This window comes from Leptonychotes weddellii, chromosome 4, assembly GCF_054177405.1.
Source record: "Leptonychotes weddellii isolate Sample4059 chromosome 4, ASM5417740v2, whole genome shotgun sequence".
Classification (NCBI taxonomy): domain Eukaryota; kingdom Metazoa; phylum Chordata; class Mammalia; order Carnivora; family Phocidae; genus Leptonychotes; species Leptonychotes weddellii.
The window spans coordinates 115,859,562-115,879,681 of NC_138372.1; positions in this window are offsets into that span (position 1 = coordinate 115,859,562).

A 20,120-nucleotide genomic window follows, 5' to 3' on the forward strand; every position below is an offset into this window, starting at 1 on the left:
TAAGCTATGATGTTTGGCAGGTTAGATGTATTAAATGCATTTTGATTTACCATATTTTCAACTTATGGTGGCTGTATTGGGACATAAGCCCATCATAGAAGATCTGTATATTAAAAGGATGAAATTTTAGAAAAATTAGAGAAAAAATTCTCAAGAGTAGGAGCCCCTAGCTACTATCATCATCTATCATGTAAAGAAAATTCCATGTTCAGTAATTTTTAGGAATCCATGTTCTAAACTTCAAGATCCATACCCAAGGAATAAGATATACCTCAACTGGGGCTAGGGTTCAGGATGGTACTGAGCGTGGTAAGGGCATTTAACAAAGTTAGGGGAGAGTGGAGACCTTAAGTTGTCTCACAAAGGTTATCCAATTTACCAAAAAAAATAAATAATAATAGGTAATACCATAATTTTCCAGTTCACAAATGGAATTGCTTGGAGTGAGAAATAAACAGGGATCAGCTAAAGGAAAGTGTTCCTTGCCATCCACACCTACTACTCTGATCTAGGATATCAGTTGCCCTCAGGTTAAGGTCAAAAGATAGAGGAAAAAAAAAAACTAGTAAACTCACTGTCACACTGGTCCAAGTTTTGACTTCCCACCCTAGTAGTCTGCTTGCTATTGTTTACTTTTCAGACTTCTTATATAGTTGCTTTTTATTCTGAGCAGAGTTGTTAGCTGGACTCAGTAGAAGAAATAAGTTGTAGTGGGCTTACTCCATCTTGGCTGGCACAAGAGATTCCTCATTCTCTTCAGGAAAAATGCCCAGCTTCTTGGATTTCTCATCTCTATCACCTGTCCCCAGTTTTCTCCAAGATAATCTGGATGATTGGGGAAGGGTGTGTGTGTGTGTGTGTGTGTGTTTGTGTATGTACATATATGTGCATGGGCATACATGCATGTGTGTGTGTTCTGCATAATTTAACATTGTAGTAGAGTCTGGGTCCTCAGATTCCCCTGTGACTTCTGGATGCAGGTAGGCTGATATGGTTCTGTGAACCAATGCTTATTGGGCATTGTTCTCATCTGGCATTTTAGGGGCAATGTTTTGGTTCACCTCCTGGAGTCCATGGTTCCAGTTATTTCCCACTGGTGTCCAAGTTCCTACCTATTTCATTCTACATCTTGTGATCATGAGCCTTTCCCGTTACCTGCCCTAGGGTCCACGAGAGCCACAAATGTACCTTTTACCTCCAGCTACCTGTCTGCCTTTAACACTTCCTCACCTTAGCTCCTGTGTCATGTCAGAAGTGGCCATATGGGGTTTATTCTAGAGGGTTCCAACCTCCCCTATATGTCCAGGGAACCAAATCAATGAACCTTAGTCTTCTTGAGCACCCCTATACCCATCTGGTTGTTATTAATGTCCAAGCTCCAACCTGTGCATAAAGTGTGGTTCTGAGGAAAGAATGGATATGGGGAGAGAGATCTGGCATCCTACTAACTCCTTTGGTCTCTGTCTCCCTACTTTCTCCCAAAATTTCTCAGGCCTAAAATCTTGGCTTATAGTCTTTCCTTTATTTTTCTCATCTCATTCTCAATAAGTTTAAAAGGCAAGCAAAGAAACTTAGAAAATCCTTTTCAACAACAACAACAACAACAAACACAGTTAAGAACAGAAACCACAATAAAGGAACATGCATGATATTCACATGCCAAAAGCTGTGTCATAATGTCTCCAGTGTGATCCTAGAGGTCATAATCAGGCAAGAGGTCATTTAAACATAAAAGAAGTAGGCAGTTTTAAGCATTCAAGGGCTCTGAGGGTATAACACCCAAGAGTTATTCATGGAAAACTTACTTGACAATAACATCCAGCTAATCAAAAATCAAAAAGTGAATTAAAATAAAAAACACAGACATAAAGAAGCTCATATGAATTATTAATAGTCAATATTGAGTCCATTTAAAATAAGACCAAGTAGCTGTTGGGATTAGGTTGATAGGACAGAATGGAAATGTTATGTATCTTACAAATAAAAATAAGAATGAGAACACCACAAAAATCATCTCATGAATCAATGTTGTCTAAAATTGTAATGTACACATAATAACTCCAATTTCTTCATATATTACCAAACTATTTTTTAACCTTAGTAAGAATGTTTAGGACTAGTCAATCCTCAATTTGGGAATTTTGAAAGATGCAAGGTGAGTCAGATAACGTTTCATAAAAGAATTTTCCTAATTTCCATGCAGGGGGATCAGCAGTCTTTGTTAGCAGTGAACTATTTAGCAAAGGTTGATTTGGTTTGACAATGAGTAAGCTCTATACTAACACAAATCACAGTTGCATTTGGCCGGTCTTATCATTGGTAATAGCTTCATTGTATTTGATAGACATTTAAAACAGATACGACTTTTGGTTTGCACTTTTTTGAAGGAATGTTTGAAGGAAATGTGGATGCTTAGCTTTCCATTCCTAAGATTCCAGCACTTAGCAGTGCCCAGCACATATTAGGAACTCAATCAATGTCTATTCTGTTGAACTGAAATAATGAAGGTTATTACACATTTAAAAGACAGACACATAAAAGATTTTACTTTTTAAATTTCATATCAAATAGCAGAACAAGGACCATGGTGGAAGTTCGTTGGAACTTAGATCTCACTCGATATAAAGAAAAAGTTTAGCCATTAGGAAATCAAATGGGCTGCTTCAGAATTGAAATATCCCCCACCTCAATGTGCCCAAGAGTCTGGGGGATTATCTGAAGAGCATATTGTAAAGGAGATTTCATGCATCACAGGCTGTCTCTAACTTCAGACTTGTCCCCACTCTGAGATTCCATGATTCTGTAAACTTAAGAAGGTAAGTGAACTTAAATGCTGAGTTAGTAGTTTTGATTCTGCTCATTGCCTTGGTTTCCCATTGATAAAATGAAAGGACTAGTTAATGTAATCACTATTGGTTTTCCAGTTCTAAGGTCTCCTGATCCTATAATCTGCTATAGAGGATGATTTTATATAATCAAATTTCAGATCAATTCAGCAAACACCCACTGCTTATAACTATGTAACAGGCATCAAGCAAGGTAATGAGACTGTGGATTCATTTATCTCCTCAGGCTTTCAGTCTTAGAAGAGCACATAACTTGTTCATGGGGCTGTATCTTCAACCTGGTTTTAACACTATCTTTGAAAAACAGAAGCTAATACATTCCAAAATGCACTCTTTCTATAACTGGAAGGGCTCAGATGTTCTGTGCCAATCAATATCACCAAATAGTTAATTGCTTGTTGTGCATTTCTTCCTGAAGAGAGCATTCTGACAGGAGTGTAAAAATTTAAAATCCACAGACGCCTCTTCAACTGCATGACTGCATGGATGTGAAGAGGTGCCACATTCATCTAAATAATTATTCAAAGGCTCCCTAAAAAACTAAACCTCAAGGAATAAGTGGAAAGGTGCCTCTTTAAAAAATTGTTCAGAAATGACATGGAGACTTATTTCAGCTTCCTACTGAAATGAATAAAGTTCAGGATTCCTTATTTTTAAAAATCAATAGTGATTACATGCAAGAAGAATCATCAAGAAGCTTCCCTTCAAATGCATTTATTTTTCGTTGTAAAGTTAATATAAAATTTCAACTAGCCAAAATTAAAATAATGAAATTTTGTATTTACTCAAATTAGGTTTTAAGAATATCACTGGTTTTCTCCACCATCCAATTTCTGTTGTTATTCACTCTGAGTACTGTTTATTGAATGCAGTCATGGGGTGGAAAGTAAACAAACCAAGAAGATGCAGGTGTGTGATGTGATGAAATCTGATAAAGCCCACAGTCCTGAAGGAAAATAAACAGGAGCCATTGATTTAAATGAACTTAAATGTTGTCCATAACCCTAAGGTCATTATCCTTCCTTTCCCCTTTCCTTTATCTCCTACATACATGCATTTAGATGACACATAAACATTTGGACTTATGGGTGAGTATGGGGTAATTACTCAGAAACTTAATAGATCTTACCCATCACAGAAAATCCAAAATTAACAATGCCAAGGGTAATGCCTCATTAAACAATATCAATAAGCAACATTTGTTAAAGCTTGCCATCTATGATAGAATGCTGACCTATGAAGTTGTTTTGCATTACTAGTAATTTTTAAGAGGTACCTTTAAGAAAGCATTGCTACTAAATGAAATGAAACAAGCCTGATCATTGCATATATGATTTCTCTAAGAGAATCACAGATCATTTAATATAAACTTCTTATAGTTGAAACCAAACTTACTTCAATTTATAACAATTATTTATAATTACTTTCTGTTTCCTAATCTTCAACATAATAGTTATCTTGAAATTTCCCAAAGCCATTTTTACTTGGTTTGATGTGACATCTTTGAGTCAACAACCTTTGGTCACAGTGTTTTTGAAAAATGCATTACTCCACATTTTAAAAAAATTGTCTCCCAATTTTAGATGGCATCAGGTAGTAGTTCCTGATATAGCCACTTTTAATTTCTTTTTTTTTTTTAAGATTTTATTTATTTACTTGAGAGAGAGAGAGAGCATGCACACAAGTGGGGGAATAGGAGAAGCAGGCTCCCTGCTAAGCAGGGAGCCCGATGCAGGACTTGATCCTGGGACCCAGGATCATGACCTGAGTGGAAGGCAGGTGCTTAACCAACTGAGCCACCCAGACACCCCTTAATTTCTATTAATATATTTATTATATTTCTCAAGTCAGCATCCCATGGAATAATTCAGGATGGGACCTAGTATTACAGAGTTTTCTCTAGGATGTCTGTGCACCTATAATATGGTAAGAGGAATAAAGGAGTATGTAGTGTGAGATATCCTACCCTTATTTAACCATGGCTTTTCTTTGTTGTCACTTATTAACACTTCTAGAAAGAAGTTTTTAAGGAACAATATTTAGGAATGATTTAACAATAAAGATACAGGAAAAGCTAACATAACACAAATATTTATGGACCTTCTTTCTCCTCCTTAAGACTCATTTCAACATTTTGTCACATTCTTAAATAAATATAGGAAAGAAAGCCTGGAAAGATGGTGGAGTAGGAGGACCCTAAGCTCACCTCATCCTACAGATACAACATCAGTGTAAATAACATAGAAAAATGACCCGAAGATTAGGTCCCTACAGCTAAAGGTAGAGAAGAGTTCATATCAAAGATGGTAGGAAGGGCAGAGATGCAATGGGGAGCTAAATGGACTGCTGGACTGTCCATGGAAGGGAGGGACCTGCGAGTCTAGGGAGGGAGAGAAACAGACTATCACAACGGGGACCATGCACAGGAAAGACGAATCCCCATGATATTTGGCTTTGGAAACTAGATGGACTATAATTTCAGGAGTTTTTATAAGCAGTGAGACTTAAAGCCTGGAATTTTAAAATTCAGCAGGCTTGGTTCTGGGAGAAACTGGAGGGCTTTGGAAACTGATTCCTTGTCCTTAAAAAACCCATGGAGATACAGTGAAGAAGTAGCAATTTGAAAAATGCCTGGAGCATACAGGAGGGAGAGTTATTTACTAATCTCAGAATACGTCCTGGAGGGACAGCAATCACTGGGAGACTCCTCCAGGAACAAAGGAGCTGTTAGGCACCGTTTCTCTCCCCCACCCCCCAACATAAATACATGGCCACCTGCTGGAAACAGCACAGCACCAACATCCACTGCCTGACTTGCTTACACCATGCCTGCTCTCCCCTCCCCTTGCCTCTGGCTTTGGCGATCCACTTCCTCCAGCCAGGCTTGCCTCAGTCCCAGCACTTTTAGATCCCCTCCTGCAGAAAATTGGCACAAGCCTTGCAAACACCTGTCTCCTGACCCACACATTTTGTGGGGCCTTGGTCCTGGTGGCGGTGTGTCTCCTCTCTTGGAGGACCAGCACACACCTTGTTAAAATTGCATGCCCTGACCACATATGCTTTGTGGATGGGCCAGGGCTGACTATCTCAGTAGCAGCAGCATGTCCCCCCTGACTGAGCATAAACCTTGTGGAAGATGTGCCCCCACCCCTGAGCACAATCTGAATTTGATCCTTTCAATATACTCTTGACTGGAGCCCATTCATACTGGGGCCATGGGCCTGGCAGTGTGCATGCAGCCCCAACAGAGACCAGTACCACTCCAAAGTAGCTCCTGCCCTTTGGGAAAGGGAAAGATAACCACACAGACCAGTCAGACTGTGGCTCAAGCAGTGGGATGGGGGCAGACAGTTGGTCTGACTGCAGGCCCTGCCCACCAATAAAGTTTCTCAAGGGAAATTATAGGAAAAGCACCATGCAGTTTGGCCTACTCCAGCTCTGACAAATGCTTGGTCTGATTAAACTCAAGCCCAAGAAGCCCCAAACTGGTCCACTAATACCACAGGGACCAAACCCCGTCTGCAAAAGGCAAAGAGAGCCACTGAAGACAACTAGACTGAAGGAAAAAGCAGCTCAGTCACAACAGAAGAGCACACACAACATACATAGGAGACACTCCTGAAGTGCCAGTTTCCAGTAAACAGGGGACACTGCACCACAGGACCTCTTTTTCATAAGGCCACTACTTTCAAGAGCAGGGGAAATAGCTGACTTTCCTAACACATAGACACAGAAACAGAGAGTTCGACATAATGAGGAGACAGAGGAATATGTCCCAAATGAAAGAACAGGACAAAAACACAGCAAGTGATCTAAGTGAAACAGAAATAGGTAATATAGGTGATAGAGAAATTAAAGTAATGATCATAAAGGTACTCACTGGACTTGAGAAAAGAGTGGAGGACTTCAGTGAGACCCTTAACAAAGAGATAAAAAAGAATCAATCAGAGATGAAAAACACAAATGAAATTAAAAATACACTAGATGTAATAAATACCAGACTAAAGGAAGCAGAAGGATGAATCAGTGGCCTGGAGGACAAAATAATGGAAAGTAATCAAGCTGAGTAGGTAAGAGAAAAAAAATGCAAAATGAGCATAGACTTAGGGAACTCAGTGACACCATCAAGTGTATTAATATTTGCATTACAGAGATCCCCAGAAGGAATAGATACAAAAGGGTAAATTAATTTATTTGAAGAAATAATATTTATCCAAAGAGATAATAGCTGAAAACTTCCTAAATCTGGCAAAACAAACAGAAATCCAGATCCAGGAGGTATAAAGATCCCCCCAATAAAATCAACCCAGGGAAGTCCTCACCAAGACACATAGTAATTAAAATGGTAAAAGGTAGTGATAAAGAGAGGATTTTAAAAGTGGCAAGAGAAAAAGAAGATCGTTACATACAAGGGAAATCCCATAAGGCTAATAGTTAATTTTTCAGCAGAAACTTTGCAAGGCAGAAGGGAGTGGCATGATATATTCAAAGTGCTGAAGGGAAAAAATCTGCAGCCAAGAATACTCTATCTAGCAAGGCTATCATTCAGAATAGAAAGAGAATTAAAGAGTTTCCCAGACAAAAGTTTAAAGGAATACATGACCACTAAACTAGTCCTACAAGAAATGTTAAAGAGGGCTCTTTGAGTGGAAAGAAAAGACCATATGTAAAGGTCAGAAAAGTAGAAAGCACAAAAACAGTAAAAATAAGTATATTTGTAAAAATCAGTCACAGGAGTCACAAAATAAAAGGATGTAAAGTATGACACCATATGCCTGAAACATGGAGAGGAGAGGAGTAAACAATGGGTTCAAAGTTAAGTGACCATCAACTTAATATAGACTACTATATGCAGAACATATTATATACAAATTGAATGGTAACCACAAATTAAAAACGAGAAATAGATACACAAAAAATAAAGAAAAAGGAATCCAGGGATATCACTAAAGAAAGCCAACTTATTGTGAGAGAAGGGAGCAAAAGAAGAAAGAAACATAGAAGAACTACAAAAACAACCATAAAACAAGTAACAAAATGGTAATAAGTACATACCTATAAATAATTACTTTGAATGTAAATGGACCAAATTCTTCAATCAAAAGACATAGGGTGACAGATTACATTAAAAAAAAAAAGACCTATCTATATGCTGCCTACAAGAGACTCATTTCAGACCTAAAGACACATGCAGTCTAAGTGAGGGGATGGAGAAACATTTATCATGCAAATAAGTGTGAGAAGAAAACCAGGGTAGAAAACCTTATATTAGACAAAATAGACTTTAAAACAAAGACTATAACAAAAGATGAAGGAATATATACAATCATAAAGAGAACAATTTAACAAGAAGTTATAACAATTGTAAATAATTATGCACCCAACATGGGAGCAACCAAATACATAAAACAGCTAAGAACAAACATAGAGGAACTAATTGATAATAACACAATAATAGTAAGGGAGTTTAATACCCCACTTACATCAATGGACAGATCAACTAAACAGAAAAATCCATAAGGAAATAGTGGTTTTGAAGGACATACTGGACCAGATGAATTTAACAGATATATTCAGAACATTCCATCCTAAAACAGCAGAATACACATTCTAAGTGCACATAGAACATTCTCCAGGATAGAACACATATTGGGACACAAAACAAGTCTCAGGAAATTCAAAAAGATCAAAGACATTCCATGCATCTTTTCTGACCACAAGGCTATGAAACTAGAAATCAACTACAAGAAAAAATCTGGAAAGTCCACAAATCCATGGAGATTAAATAACGTGCTACTAAACAATGAATGGGTCAACAAAGAAATCAAAATGGAGACAAATGAAAATGAAAACACAATGGTCCAAAATCTTTGGAATTAGCAGAAGCTGTTCTAAGAGGAAAGTTTATAGCGATATAGGCCTACCTTAAGAAGAAAAATCCCAAATAAACAACCTAACCTTATACCTAAAGAAGCAAGAAAAAACCCCAAACAAACAAAACCCAAAAAGAGGGATGCCTGCGTGGCTCAGTTGGTTAAGTGCCTGCCTTCAGCTCAGGTCATGATCCCAGGGTCCTAGGATCAAGTCCCACATCAGGCTCCTTGCTCAGAGGGGAGTCTGCTTCTCCCTCTGCCTACCTCTCCCCCTGCTTGTGCTCTCTCTTTATCTGACAAATAAATAAAATCTTAAAAAAAAAAAACCCAAAACCAGTAGAAGGAAGGAAATAATAAAGATTAGAGCAGAAATAAATGAAATAGAAATTAAAAAACAATATAACAGATCAATGAAAGCAGGAGCTGGTTCTTTGAAAAGATCAATAAAATTGATAAACCTCTAGCCAGACTCATAAAGAGAGAGAGAGAGAGAGAAAGGACTCAAACAAAATCAGAAATGAAAAAGGAGAAATAACTGAAACCACAGAAATACAAAGGATTATAAGATTATTATAAAAAATTATATGCCAACAGATTGGACAACCTAAAAGAAATAAATTCCTAGAAATACTTAACATCCCAAAACTAAAGTAGAAAGAAATAGAAAGTTTGAACAGACCAATCACTGGTAATGAAATTCAACCCAATAATCAAAAACTTCCAACAAACAAAAGTCCACGAACAGATTATGTCACAGGCAAATTCTACCAAACATTTAAAGAAGTTAATACTTATTTTTCTCAAACTTTCCCAAAAAATAGGTGAAAGATAAACTTCCACATTTGTTCTATGCGACTAGCATTATACTGATACCCAAACCAGATAAAGACATCACCAATAAAGGGAATTACAGACGAATATCTCTGATAAACATAGATGCAAAAACCTCAGCAAAATATTAGCAAACTGAATCCAACAAAACACTAAATAAATCATTCACCACAATCAAGGGGGACTTATTCCTAGGATGCAAGGGTGATTCAATATTTGCGAATCAATCAATGTGGTATATCACATCAATAAAGGACAAGGTAAAAACCATACCATCATTTCAACAGATGCAGAAAAAGCTTTTGACAAAGTACAGCATTCATTCATGGTAAAAACCCTCAACTAAGAATGTTTAGAGGGAACATACGGCAACATAATAAAGGCCTTATATGAACAACTCACAGTTAAAATCATATGCAATGGAGAAAAAATGTGAGCTTTTCCTCTAATGTCAGGAATAAGTCAATAATGTCAACTCTCACCACTTTGTGTAAAATTTTCACTATTTGCTGATGACATAATTCTACATATAGAAAACCCGAAAGACTCCACCAAAAAACCGCTAGAACTAATAAATGAATTCAGAGAAGTTGCAGGATACAAAAATCAATCTACAGAAATCTGTTGCATTTCTATTCACTAATAATGAAGCAGCAGAAGGAAAAATTAACAATCCCATTTACAACTATACCAAGAATAGTAAGTTACCAAGGAATAAACTTAACCAAGGAGGTGAAAGGCCTGTACTCTGAAAACTATAAAACACTGATGAAGGAAATTGAAGATGACACAAATAAACGGAAAGGCATGCCATGCTCATGGATTGGAAGAACAAATATTGTTCAACCTACAGAGTTACTGAAATCCCTAGCAAAATAACAAAAGTATTTTTCACAGAGCTAGAACAAGCAATCCTAAAATGTGTATGGAACTGCAAAAGACCCCTAATAGCCAAAGCAATCTTGAAAAAGAGAAACAAAACTGGAGGTTTTGCAATTCCAGACTTCAAGTTATATTACAAAACTGTAGTAATCAAAACAGTATGGTACTGGCATAAAAATAGACACTTAGATCAATGGAACAGAAAAGAAAATGAAATAAGAAATGAGCCCACAATTGTATGGTCAATTAATCTTTACAAAGGAGGCAAGGTGGGTTAGCCTGGTGTTGGGTATTAAAGAAGGCACGTATTAAATGGAGCACTGGGTGTTATACGCAAACAATGAATCATGGAACACTACATCAAAAACTAATGATGTAATGTATGGTGATTAACAGAACATAATAAAATTTAAAAAATCAAAAAACAAACAAAAAACAAAGGAGGCAAGAATACGCAATGGGATAAATAGTGCTGGGTAAACTGGACAGCAACATGCAAAAGAATGAAACTCGGCCCCTTTCTTACACCATACACAAAAATAAACTCAAAATGGATTAAGGACCTAAATGTTAGATTTGAAACCATAAAAATCCTAGAAAAGAACATAAGCAGTAATACCTCTCACATTGGCCTTAACTACATCCTTTTAGAGATGTCTCTTGAAGTAAGAGAAACAAAAAAATAAACTACTGGGACTAAATCAAAATTAAAAGCCTCTGCACAGCAAAGAAAACAATCAACAAAACTAAGAGACAACTTACTGAATGGGAGAAGATATTTGCCAAATGACAAATCCAATAAAGGGGTAGTATCCAAAATATACAAAGAACTTATACAACTCAACACACACACACAAAATAATCCAATTAAAAATGGGCAGAAGACATGATCAGACATTTTTCCAAAGAAGACATATTGAGGGGCAACAGACACATGAAAAGATGCTCAACATCTCTCATCATCAGGGAAATACAAATCCAAACCACAATGATATATCAACTCACATGTATCAGAATGGATAAAATAAAAAACTCAAGAAATAAGTGTTGGCAAGGCTGTGGAGAAAAAAGAAGTCTCATGCACTGTTAGTGAAAATGCAAACTGTTGTAGCTATTGTGAAAGAGTATGGAGGTTTCTCAAAAAATTAAAAATAATACTACCATATGAACTTCTATGTATTTACCCAAAGAATGTGAAAATGCTAATTCGAATGGATACATGCACCCCTATGTTTGTTGCAGCACTATTTACAATAGCCAAATTATGGCAGCAATTCAAGTGTCCACCCACAGATGAATGGATAAAGAAGATGTGTATACATACAATGGAATATTATTCAGCCATAAAGAATGAAATCTTGCCATGTGCAACAATATCAATGGATCTACAGTATAATGCTAAGTGAAATAAGCCAGAGAAAGACAAATGCTATACGATTTCATGCATATGTGGAATTTAAGAAACAAAACAAATGAACAAAGTGTAAAAAAAATAGACAAACCCAAAAAACAGACTCTTAACTATAGAGAACAAACTGATGGTTACCAGAGGGGAGGTAGGTGGGGGATGGGTGAAATAGGTGATGGGGATTAAGGAGTGCACTTGTCGTGATGAGCACTGGGTGATGTATGGAAGTGTTGAATCACTATATTGTACACCTGAAACTAATGTAACACTGTATGCTAACTACACTAGAAGTAAAAAAAAAAAAAAAAAAAAGGCAACCTACTGAATGGGAGGAAATATTTGCAAATCATATATCTGATAAGGGGTTAATATGCAAAATATATAAGGAACTCATAAAACTCAATAGCAACAAACAAAAAATCTGTTTAAAAAATGAGCAGATGTGAATAGGCATTTTTCCAAATAAGACAAACTGATGGCCAACAGGTATGTGACAAGACGCTCAACATCACTCATCATCAGGGAAATGTAAATCAAAGCCACAATGAGTTATCACCTCATACCTGTCAGAATGACTATTATCAAGAAGCCAAGAACTAAGTTTTGGTGAAAAGATGGAGGAAAAAAAGCTCTTGCACAGAATGGAGTATACACTCCCATTCCCATTGATGGGAATGTATATTGGCACAGCCTCTATGGAAAAGAGTATGGAGATTTCTAAAAAAAATTAAAAATAGAACTATTGTATAATGCAGCAATTCTATTTCTGGGTATATATGGAACTAAAATGAAAACCCTAATTCTGCTTACCATTTATTCATTTCCTAGGCTATTCTCAGTTGAATGTCCAGGGTTTTTGTTTGTTTGTTTTCAGTTGTTTGGCATCATGGTGAAATCAGATCATGCCTTTTCATCTAGTTTTGCTGTCCTGTGACTGCTTTGTGTTATTCCCTCTGAATGTGTTGTCATAAAAGGATAATCATGCAGTAGAACCACAGGCAGAGGTCCTATAAACTTGTGGTTCAAAGCAGCCTCACAGAGTGGGGAGTTTGTGATTTACCAACTGACATGCACTTGGGCAAATATTGATGTGAATCACCAGTAAAACCAAGTGATGTTAAAAAAGAAGAAAAAGAAATCCAATTCAAATGCCTTTCAAAGTAACTATGTTGGCTTTTTTTCCTTCCTGAGGTTCTTTAAGGAAATTGAGGAGAGGATTGCAGAGCATGAAACACAGCAAACCTTTCCAAGAATCATATTTCTACACCTCATTGCATCACTCCAAATCTCTAACCTCTCTCCTGTACCCAACCCACGCTCCATTATCCCTCTCAGATATTTTTCCCTTTTAAGTATTTATAGACTCAGAAACATTGAGTGATCTACTCCATGTGCATTCTCATCTATTTCACCCTCCAGCCAATCTAAGGGAATTTTTCTTGGACTCATCTTCTTTTAAAGACCAAGGAAAGAAGAACTGTAGATATTAGTCCAATAGGGAGATTTCCTGGAGGAGGGGAGATTAACTGGGTTCTTTTCTTTTTTTCTTGTTTATATACTCACCTAGGAAAAATGAAAAATGGAAGTATTTCTCTTACCTATTACCCTTACCCCTTTCTTTTTAGGAAGAAATAATCAGATTTTTGTGTCAAAGAGATAGTTGTATTTCTAGGGCTAGGTGGAAGTACAGTTTCTTGGAACGTAACATCCTGTCTTTGAGGATTAGGCTAGTTGAGGTATGGAGAGCAGATGTGAATAGGGTAAGTGGGAAGGGGCCAGGGCTGTGGGGTGTTTTAGAGGTGGCTGGGGCTCAGAGGAAGCCTGCCTGGGAAGTTGAACACAGTCCACATTGGCTGGTACCATCAGTTATCCGTGTAACACTTTCTTTAAAAATTGAGGAATGGGGATGGGGGTATGTGACCCTTTCCTCAAGACACTATCTCCATCTGTCAGAAAATTTTGATTGTAAACAAATTTTGTTAAAACAAGAGCCTTCACTGCCATCTGCTGAAAAATTGTTGTAATAAATATATGTATTTATGACGTCAACAATGAGTATGGTGCCTCCTTGGTCATGCTACCCAACCTGCACAACTATGAATGGCAACCCCCGTTCTAGGCTTGGAAGCATGAGGAGAGCCTTTGTGCTGTGCCTTTAGCAGTGGGCAGCACCTTGATGGCAGAATTGGGAGCATAACTAGTGTTTGAGAGTACATCGTGTAGCAGAAGTAACAATGTTGAAGATGGCAGCAACCAAGGACTCTTACTAGGACTATCCCTGACTACCTCAATTGCAAACACTTCCATATACATTGGAAGACTGAAGCTCCCAGAAAATATAAGGTAAAAAGTTAGGGGTATGGGTGGATGGGGTGGGAGAAAGGGAGATGGAGGTGGCGGGGGGTAGTGGTTACTGCCTCCTGCCAGGTGTAGTCCCCACAGTACAGTGCAGAAGGCAAAGGCAGAAAGAGAACAATGGTACCATAGGTGCTATGGATTGGAATATTTCCAATATTTGGTCCACTGCTTCAGAAACAGAGTGGAAGAGTAATTGATTCTACCCAGAAGAGCATAACCATCCTTGATAAATGCCCAAGGGCAAGTAAGCATTGGTGAAAGCTGACATTTTATCCTGCCCTCTGCTATAAAGCTGGACGGGCATTTTCCCAGGACCGAAATGCACAAGGGACAAAACCAGGAAAAATCAGTATCTAGTTTTTTAGCAAAGATGACATCTCATTTTAAAATCACTGAAGAGTTGGAATAGCAATGATTTATTGAAGCACTTACTAAATGGCATGTATTGCACTTTTGCGTGGATTATTACACTGAATTTTCAGGACAACCTTTGAGGTTGATATTCTTATTGTCCCGTGTCATATGGTAATATGTAAGTGGAGAAGCTGGTTTAAGATTTACTAGCAGAAAGTGAGAAGGGCATATAGTTTTCTATTTCCACATCAGTCAAATCTTTACATTTTTTAACCTGTTTCTTATAAATGAGGCTTAAAGATTTCATTACTACTATAGTTCTTATAAAATGCAACTTTTTTTCTTAGCTTTTTATTTCCAACCAAGCTGTACCTCTACCAAAAAATTTCCCAATCCCTGTCTTATTTTTGCACTTGCCAGCTTTTTCCCTACTTCAGTTTCTTATGAAGCTTGGAGTACAGTTCTTTGGGCTATGAGCCAAAAAAAATATGTGCAATTTCTTTCTTTTCCTTCTTTAAACATCTCTGGAAACTGGTGAGGTTTAGTTTTAAAATTTCCTTTCCTAATTATGTTCAAATTTCTGTATTTTGTTATTTTTCCTGTATAACCTCATTAGGAAAGGGGAATTGGAAATTGATAGTCAAAATCAGTTTTTTTCTTACATAATTAAGATAAAAATGAAGTTTTGTTATACAGATTCCTCTATAGTATGTTGTTTTTATTAATAAATCTTTCCATTCAATAGGACTTGCCTAAAATTCCAAAAGATTAATTTCCTCTAAAGATATTTAAAAACTAATTTTCCATCTTCTACCCAATTGATCCATACAAAATCTTGTATTCAAGTATCAGTTTTGTAACAGTAGAACCAGCACTCTTCAGGTCACTAACATTGGAATCCTGTGTTATTCTTTCTATCATTACATGCAATCATTATAAAGTCCTGCTCTCCCTTCATTCTCATCTCTGGGTTTTATATTTCATGCCCAATGCCACAGACCATACTACTGCCCATGCTCCAATCACTGCAGACCCCCACGTTGACCATGCCTGCAATCTCTTGGCCACTCCTCCCATTTCTACTGCTGTTCTCCATCTCTTGTTCATACAGCCCCAGGCTCAGTCATCCTAACACATCAAGAGCAGGCATTCCATATATGAATTGAATTTTGGCTGTAGGAGAGAGGCATTCTTTTTAAAATTAAAGTGGACAGTCTATGTACCTGTTGTATTTATTAGATATCAGTACAGCTGAAGCTGCGAGTGGCCTAAGTGGCTGGCTGACTTTCAAGTTTTATACGGAATCTGCATTGAGGGTATAAGAGGTCCTCGATGAACAGGCTGGGAGAGCTAGAGAGGAATGAGGTATGGGGCCAGGTTCTAGTTCCTCTGTTGGCCTTTCTAGCTCTCTCTTTCTTCTCTTTCTCTTCTACTACACACTCTCCTCTCTGGCTCTCCTCTTCAGCTTCTCTTTCTACTTCTTTTATTCTTTTTTTTTCAAAGATTTATTTATTTATTTTAGAGAGAGAGCAGGCACAGGCAAGAGTGGGGGAAGGGGGAGGGGGGCAGAGGGAGAGAGGGAGAGAGGGAGAGAAGCAGACTCCCCGCCGAGCATGGAGTCTGACAAAGGGCTCAATCTCATGACCTTGAGACCATAACCTGAGCCAAAATTGAGAGTTAGATGCTTAACTGACTGAGCTACCCAGGCACCCCCTTACTTCTTTATTCTTTTTTCCTTCTTTCTGTTCACTCTTTTTCCTTCCCTCAAACAACAACAGGAATTCCCTCCTCCCAGGCGCTCTGCAGGTTGCACAAATGTCCAGTTCCAGGAGGTAAGACTCTGTGAATGTGACTCATTGGAGTTGAGCAGTACACAACCTGAACAGCCTTATGCTGGTCTGCGAATAAAGTAAATTTTAACTGGTTGGATTTACATTGACACATTGTAGATGATGTCAACATAGACAGAACTGAAGACTTTAAGAAAATGAACAAATTTCTCATTCCTGCAATACACCACCTCCTATTTATTTATATTTATTGACCACCAACAGGGTGCAAGGCATCACATTATGTGGTTGAGGATACAACAGTGAACCAAACAAACATTCCTAAGATGACACAGAATGAATGAATGAATGAATGAATGAATGAATGTAGACAGCATATCAGACTGTAACAAGTGTCCTGGAAAACAGGGTGTGGAAATGGGGTAGGGGGTGTGTATGCTCCTGTGCTGGCGGAGAGGGACTGCAATTTAAATGGGACAGAGAAGGCCTCACTGAGAATGTGATACCCGAGGACTACCGGACAGTGGAGAAAGAAGGGACACAGGTATCTGGGAGAAGAGCACCCTGAGCAGAGTGAACAAGTTCAAAGGCCCCAGGCAAACCTGATACCATGTCAGGTGGCACGACGGCCACTAAGTGTGAATACAAAAGTGACCTCAAGAGACATGGGACTTGCTTGTTTTGAAAATATTGGTCCCCGAGGTGGTGATATTCTTGCTAGCTTCTTTCATATATTCTGGCTTTTGTCACTGCTTTCTTTGGGCCATCCCTGGTACTGTGCTAAATGCTTCCGTGGCAAATAAAAGCTTGGGGCCAAGTTGCTGGGGGATAATGGAATAATACTGAATCTAGTGCCTCCAAAGTCTTTGCTGCACAAGAAGATCAGCAGCAGTCTTACTCACTCACTCAGTTATTCCCACGGCAAATATTTATCAGGTTGTTGCCGTGAGCCTGGAAAAGCACTAGGTTTCAGGGATACAGTGGTGAATGAAACAGAACCCCTGCTTTGCTTGGGGGTCAGACAATATAATAATAATGAAGATAATAATCATGTGGGCACCGGGGTGGCTCAGTCAGTTAAGCAGCTGACTCTTGATTTTTGCTCAGGTCATGATCTCAGGGTCTTGGGATGGAGTCTGGGCCGCGTGTCAGCAGGGAGTCTGCCTCTCCCTCTCCCTCTGCTCCCCACCCTGCTCATGCTCTCTCTCTGTCTCAAATAAATAAATCTTTTTAAAAACCCAATAATCATGGATTCTTAATAGTACTATGAAGAAAATACACAGGATTTGTTGATAATATAAAATGGGGGGTAGCTTAGTGAAGGGAGTAAAGATAAGATGGTCCAAGAACCCTTCTCTAAGCCTTCTTACTTTTAAGCCACTAAGATATTTGTATTCAGGCATTTAAACCACATCCTCAAAGGCGAGAGGGGTACCAGCCCTGTGAAGAGGGGAGGGGAGAAACTTTCAGGCACAGGGTCCCTGGGCACGACTGAGCAGAGCATGTCATGGGAATGGACAGAAAGTGCTAGGAACCAGAGCTTACTCATCAAGGGGGAGAACCTGATGAGGTGAGAAAGGTTGACCAGGAGCTGGCACTGGAACATGCAAAACTTGCAGGACATGGAAGAGTCTTGGATTCTATTCTCCATTTAACTGGAAGCCATTGGCGATCTTTGAGCAGGGGATCTACCCGCTTCAGGATTACTGTCGGCACTCTATGAGGGTGGGCTGGTGGGGAGCACCAGTCAGAGCAGTTAGGAGGCTGGATGGTGATCCGGTGAGAGGTGCTGGAGGCATGGAGAGGAGAGAAGTGGGGGTGCTTCAGATATATGTTCGGTCAGAGCAGACAGGACCTGCTGATGGACTGAAAGTAGAGCGAGTGAGTCAAAGGAAAGGGGCCAAGGTGACTCCCCAGGTTTCCGAATAATATTGTCAGTTACTAAAATGGGTAAAATCTGGGGGGAAGAGGACCGGTTGGGGGTTCCCTATGGATTTGCCCCATAAAATGTAAGCTTTATTCGGGTCTTTGGTTTACGCTTCTGTTGTAGAAAGAGGGAATAATTTATATACCTCTGTCAGCTGGCTTGTGGGAGCTGGGTCCTCAAAAGCCACTCCTGTACATCTGTCCAGACACCTGTCCCACAGGCCCAGGCCACTGGGCAGAATGCGCAGCAAGAGGGGCAGGTAAGAAGTGGGCCCTGCTTCAAGTGTGCAAAAGCATGAGGTGTGGGGCTGAGGGTCTGCTTTCTGGTTCTGAGGCAAAATAACCCACTTAGATTTATAAGGATCTCACAGTCAAGTTTCGCCAAGAATATTGGCTCCTCCTGGAGGGGTGGGGTGCAGGGGAAACCCCCCTCCCATGGAGAACTGAGAAGCAGGTATTAAGGGATTCCTCCAACAGAACTCATCTGTCCAAATCTAAAAAATCAACAAACTGCTCATAGATTGCCAGTAGGATAGGAGAGGCCACAGTGTTAAGTACAAACTCTGCTAAATAGCCCTACTTTGTGAATGGTTAGGAAATATAAATAGTGAATACCAGGACTAAATATCTGTGGGTGGATGATTACACTTAATGAAGCAAATAGTCCCCTGATCATCATCATTATTATTGGATGGAACGGCTATTAGCATTTATTATTCACAATTGATGTTGACAGTACATAAAGAAAAACGTGCTGACTAGGACATTTTTTAAATTAATTTACTCTGTTTTAATGGCTGCAACTCCTGAAGGATGGCAAAAGTGCTTGGCTTCAGTTACAAAATTATTTGTAAAGTATTTAATAAGTGTTTATTAAGTTGATTATAATATAGAAGATTAAATGAACCTCTACATAGAATATACATTGCGTACATTAATAACTACATGTTAAATCATATGAATTACTCTTCTCTAGTATTTGGGATGCCAAGTTCAAGCTAACTATATTCTCTCTTAAGTGCTCCTCAGCTCTAAGCATGTTAAATAAAGCTTGAAATTACAACTTTGTGTTTTCCTATTTTGGAATACACAAACTAAGTCAGGTAATGATGCAGGCATAGTTATGTGGCAAAAAGTTTTGCTTTCATCAATAAAATCAAGAAAATAATATTTTAAAATAATGCTCAAAGACCAACGGTTCTGAATTTACCTCGTGGACTGAATTCTGCAAATGACTTTTGGGAGATGTAAAAATATGACTTCAAGGAAATCTTGCAAGCATAGATACTTCCTGAATCCTAGTCTACCAAGGTGGCCACTAGGGGGCGCTGGCTTCGGAGAGAATGAGAGACTCTAGGGAACCCTGGGTCCACCTGGGACAAAACAGGATGTAGGGAAAGGGCAACTCCTCAGTGGATCAGCTGGAGAGTGGGGTCAGAGATAAGCCCCCAAATAAGGCTGGCCTGACCTATGCACAAATTTGTAGGCTGGTTTTGTTTTTTGTTTTTTGTTTTTACATTTTAAATGTGATTTCTACTTAGTTTTTAAATGGGTATTTTATTCCATAATTCAAAAGCATAGAAGGACTGATAGTAGTAGACTCCCACTTCTTGCTTTCTTTCTTACTTCAGCCCAAAATTACATTTCCCAGAAACTCCTTGGAAAAAAGGTGTGGCCACAAACTTAAGGTCCAATCGGTGATCTGTGGTAGAATTAGACTCAGTGCTGTGTAGGAATCTGGGAGGCCTTCTGGAAAGAGAAGGACTTCTCCACCCTTCCTCCTGCTTCCTGCAAGAGGGCCTGATGGCAGGGTCATGAAAATGGGTCACAACCTAAGGGGTGGAATAGAAAA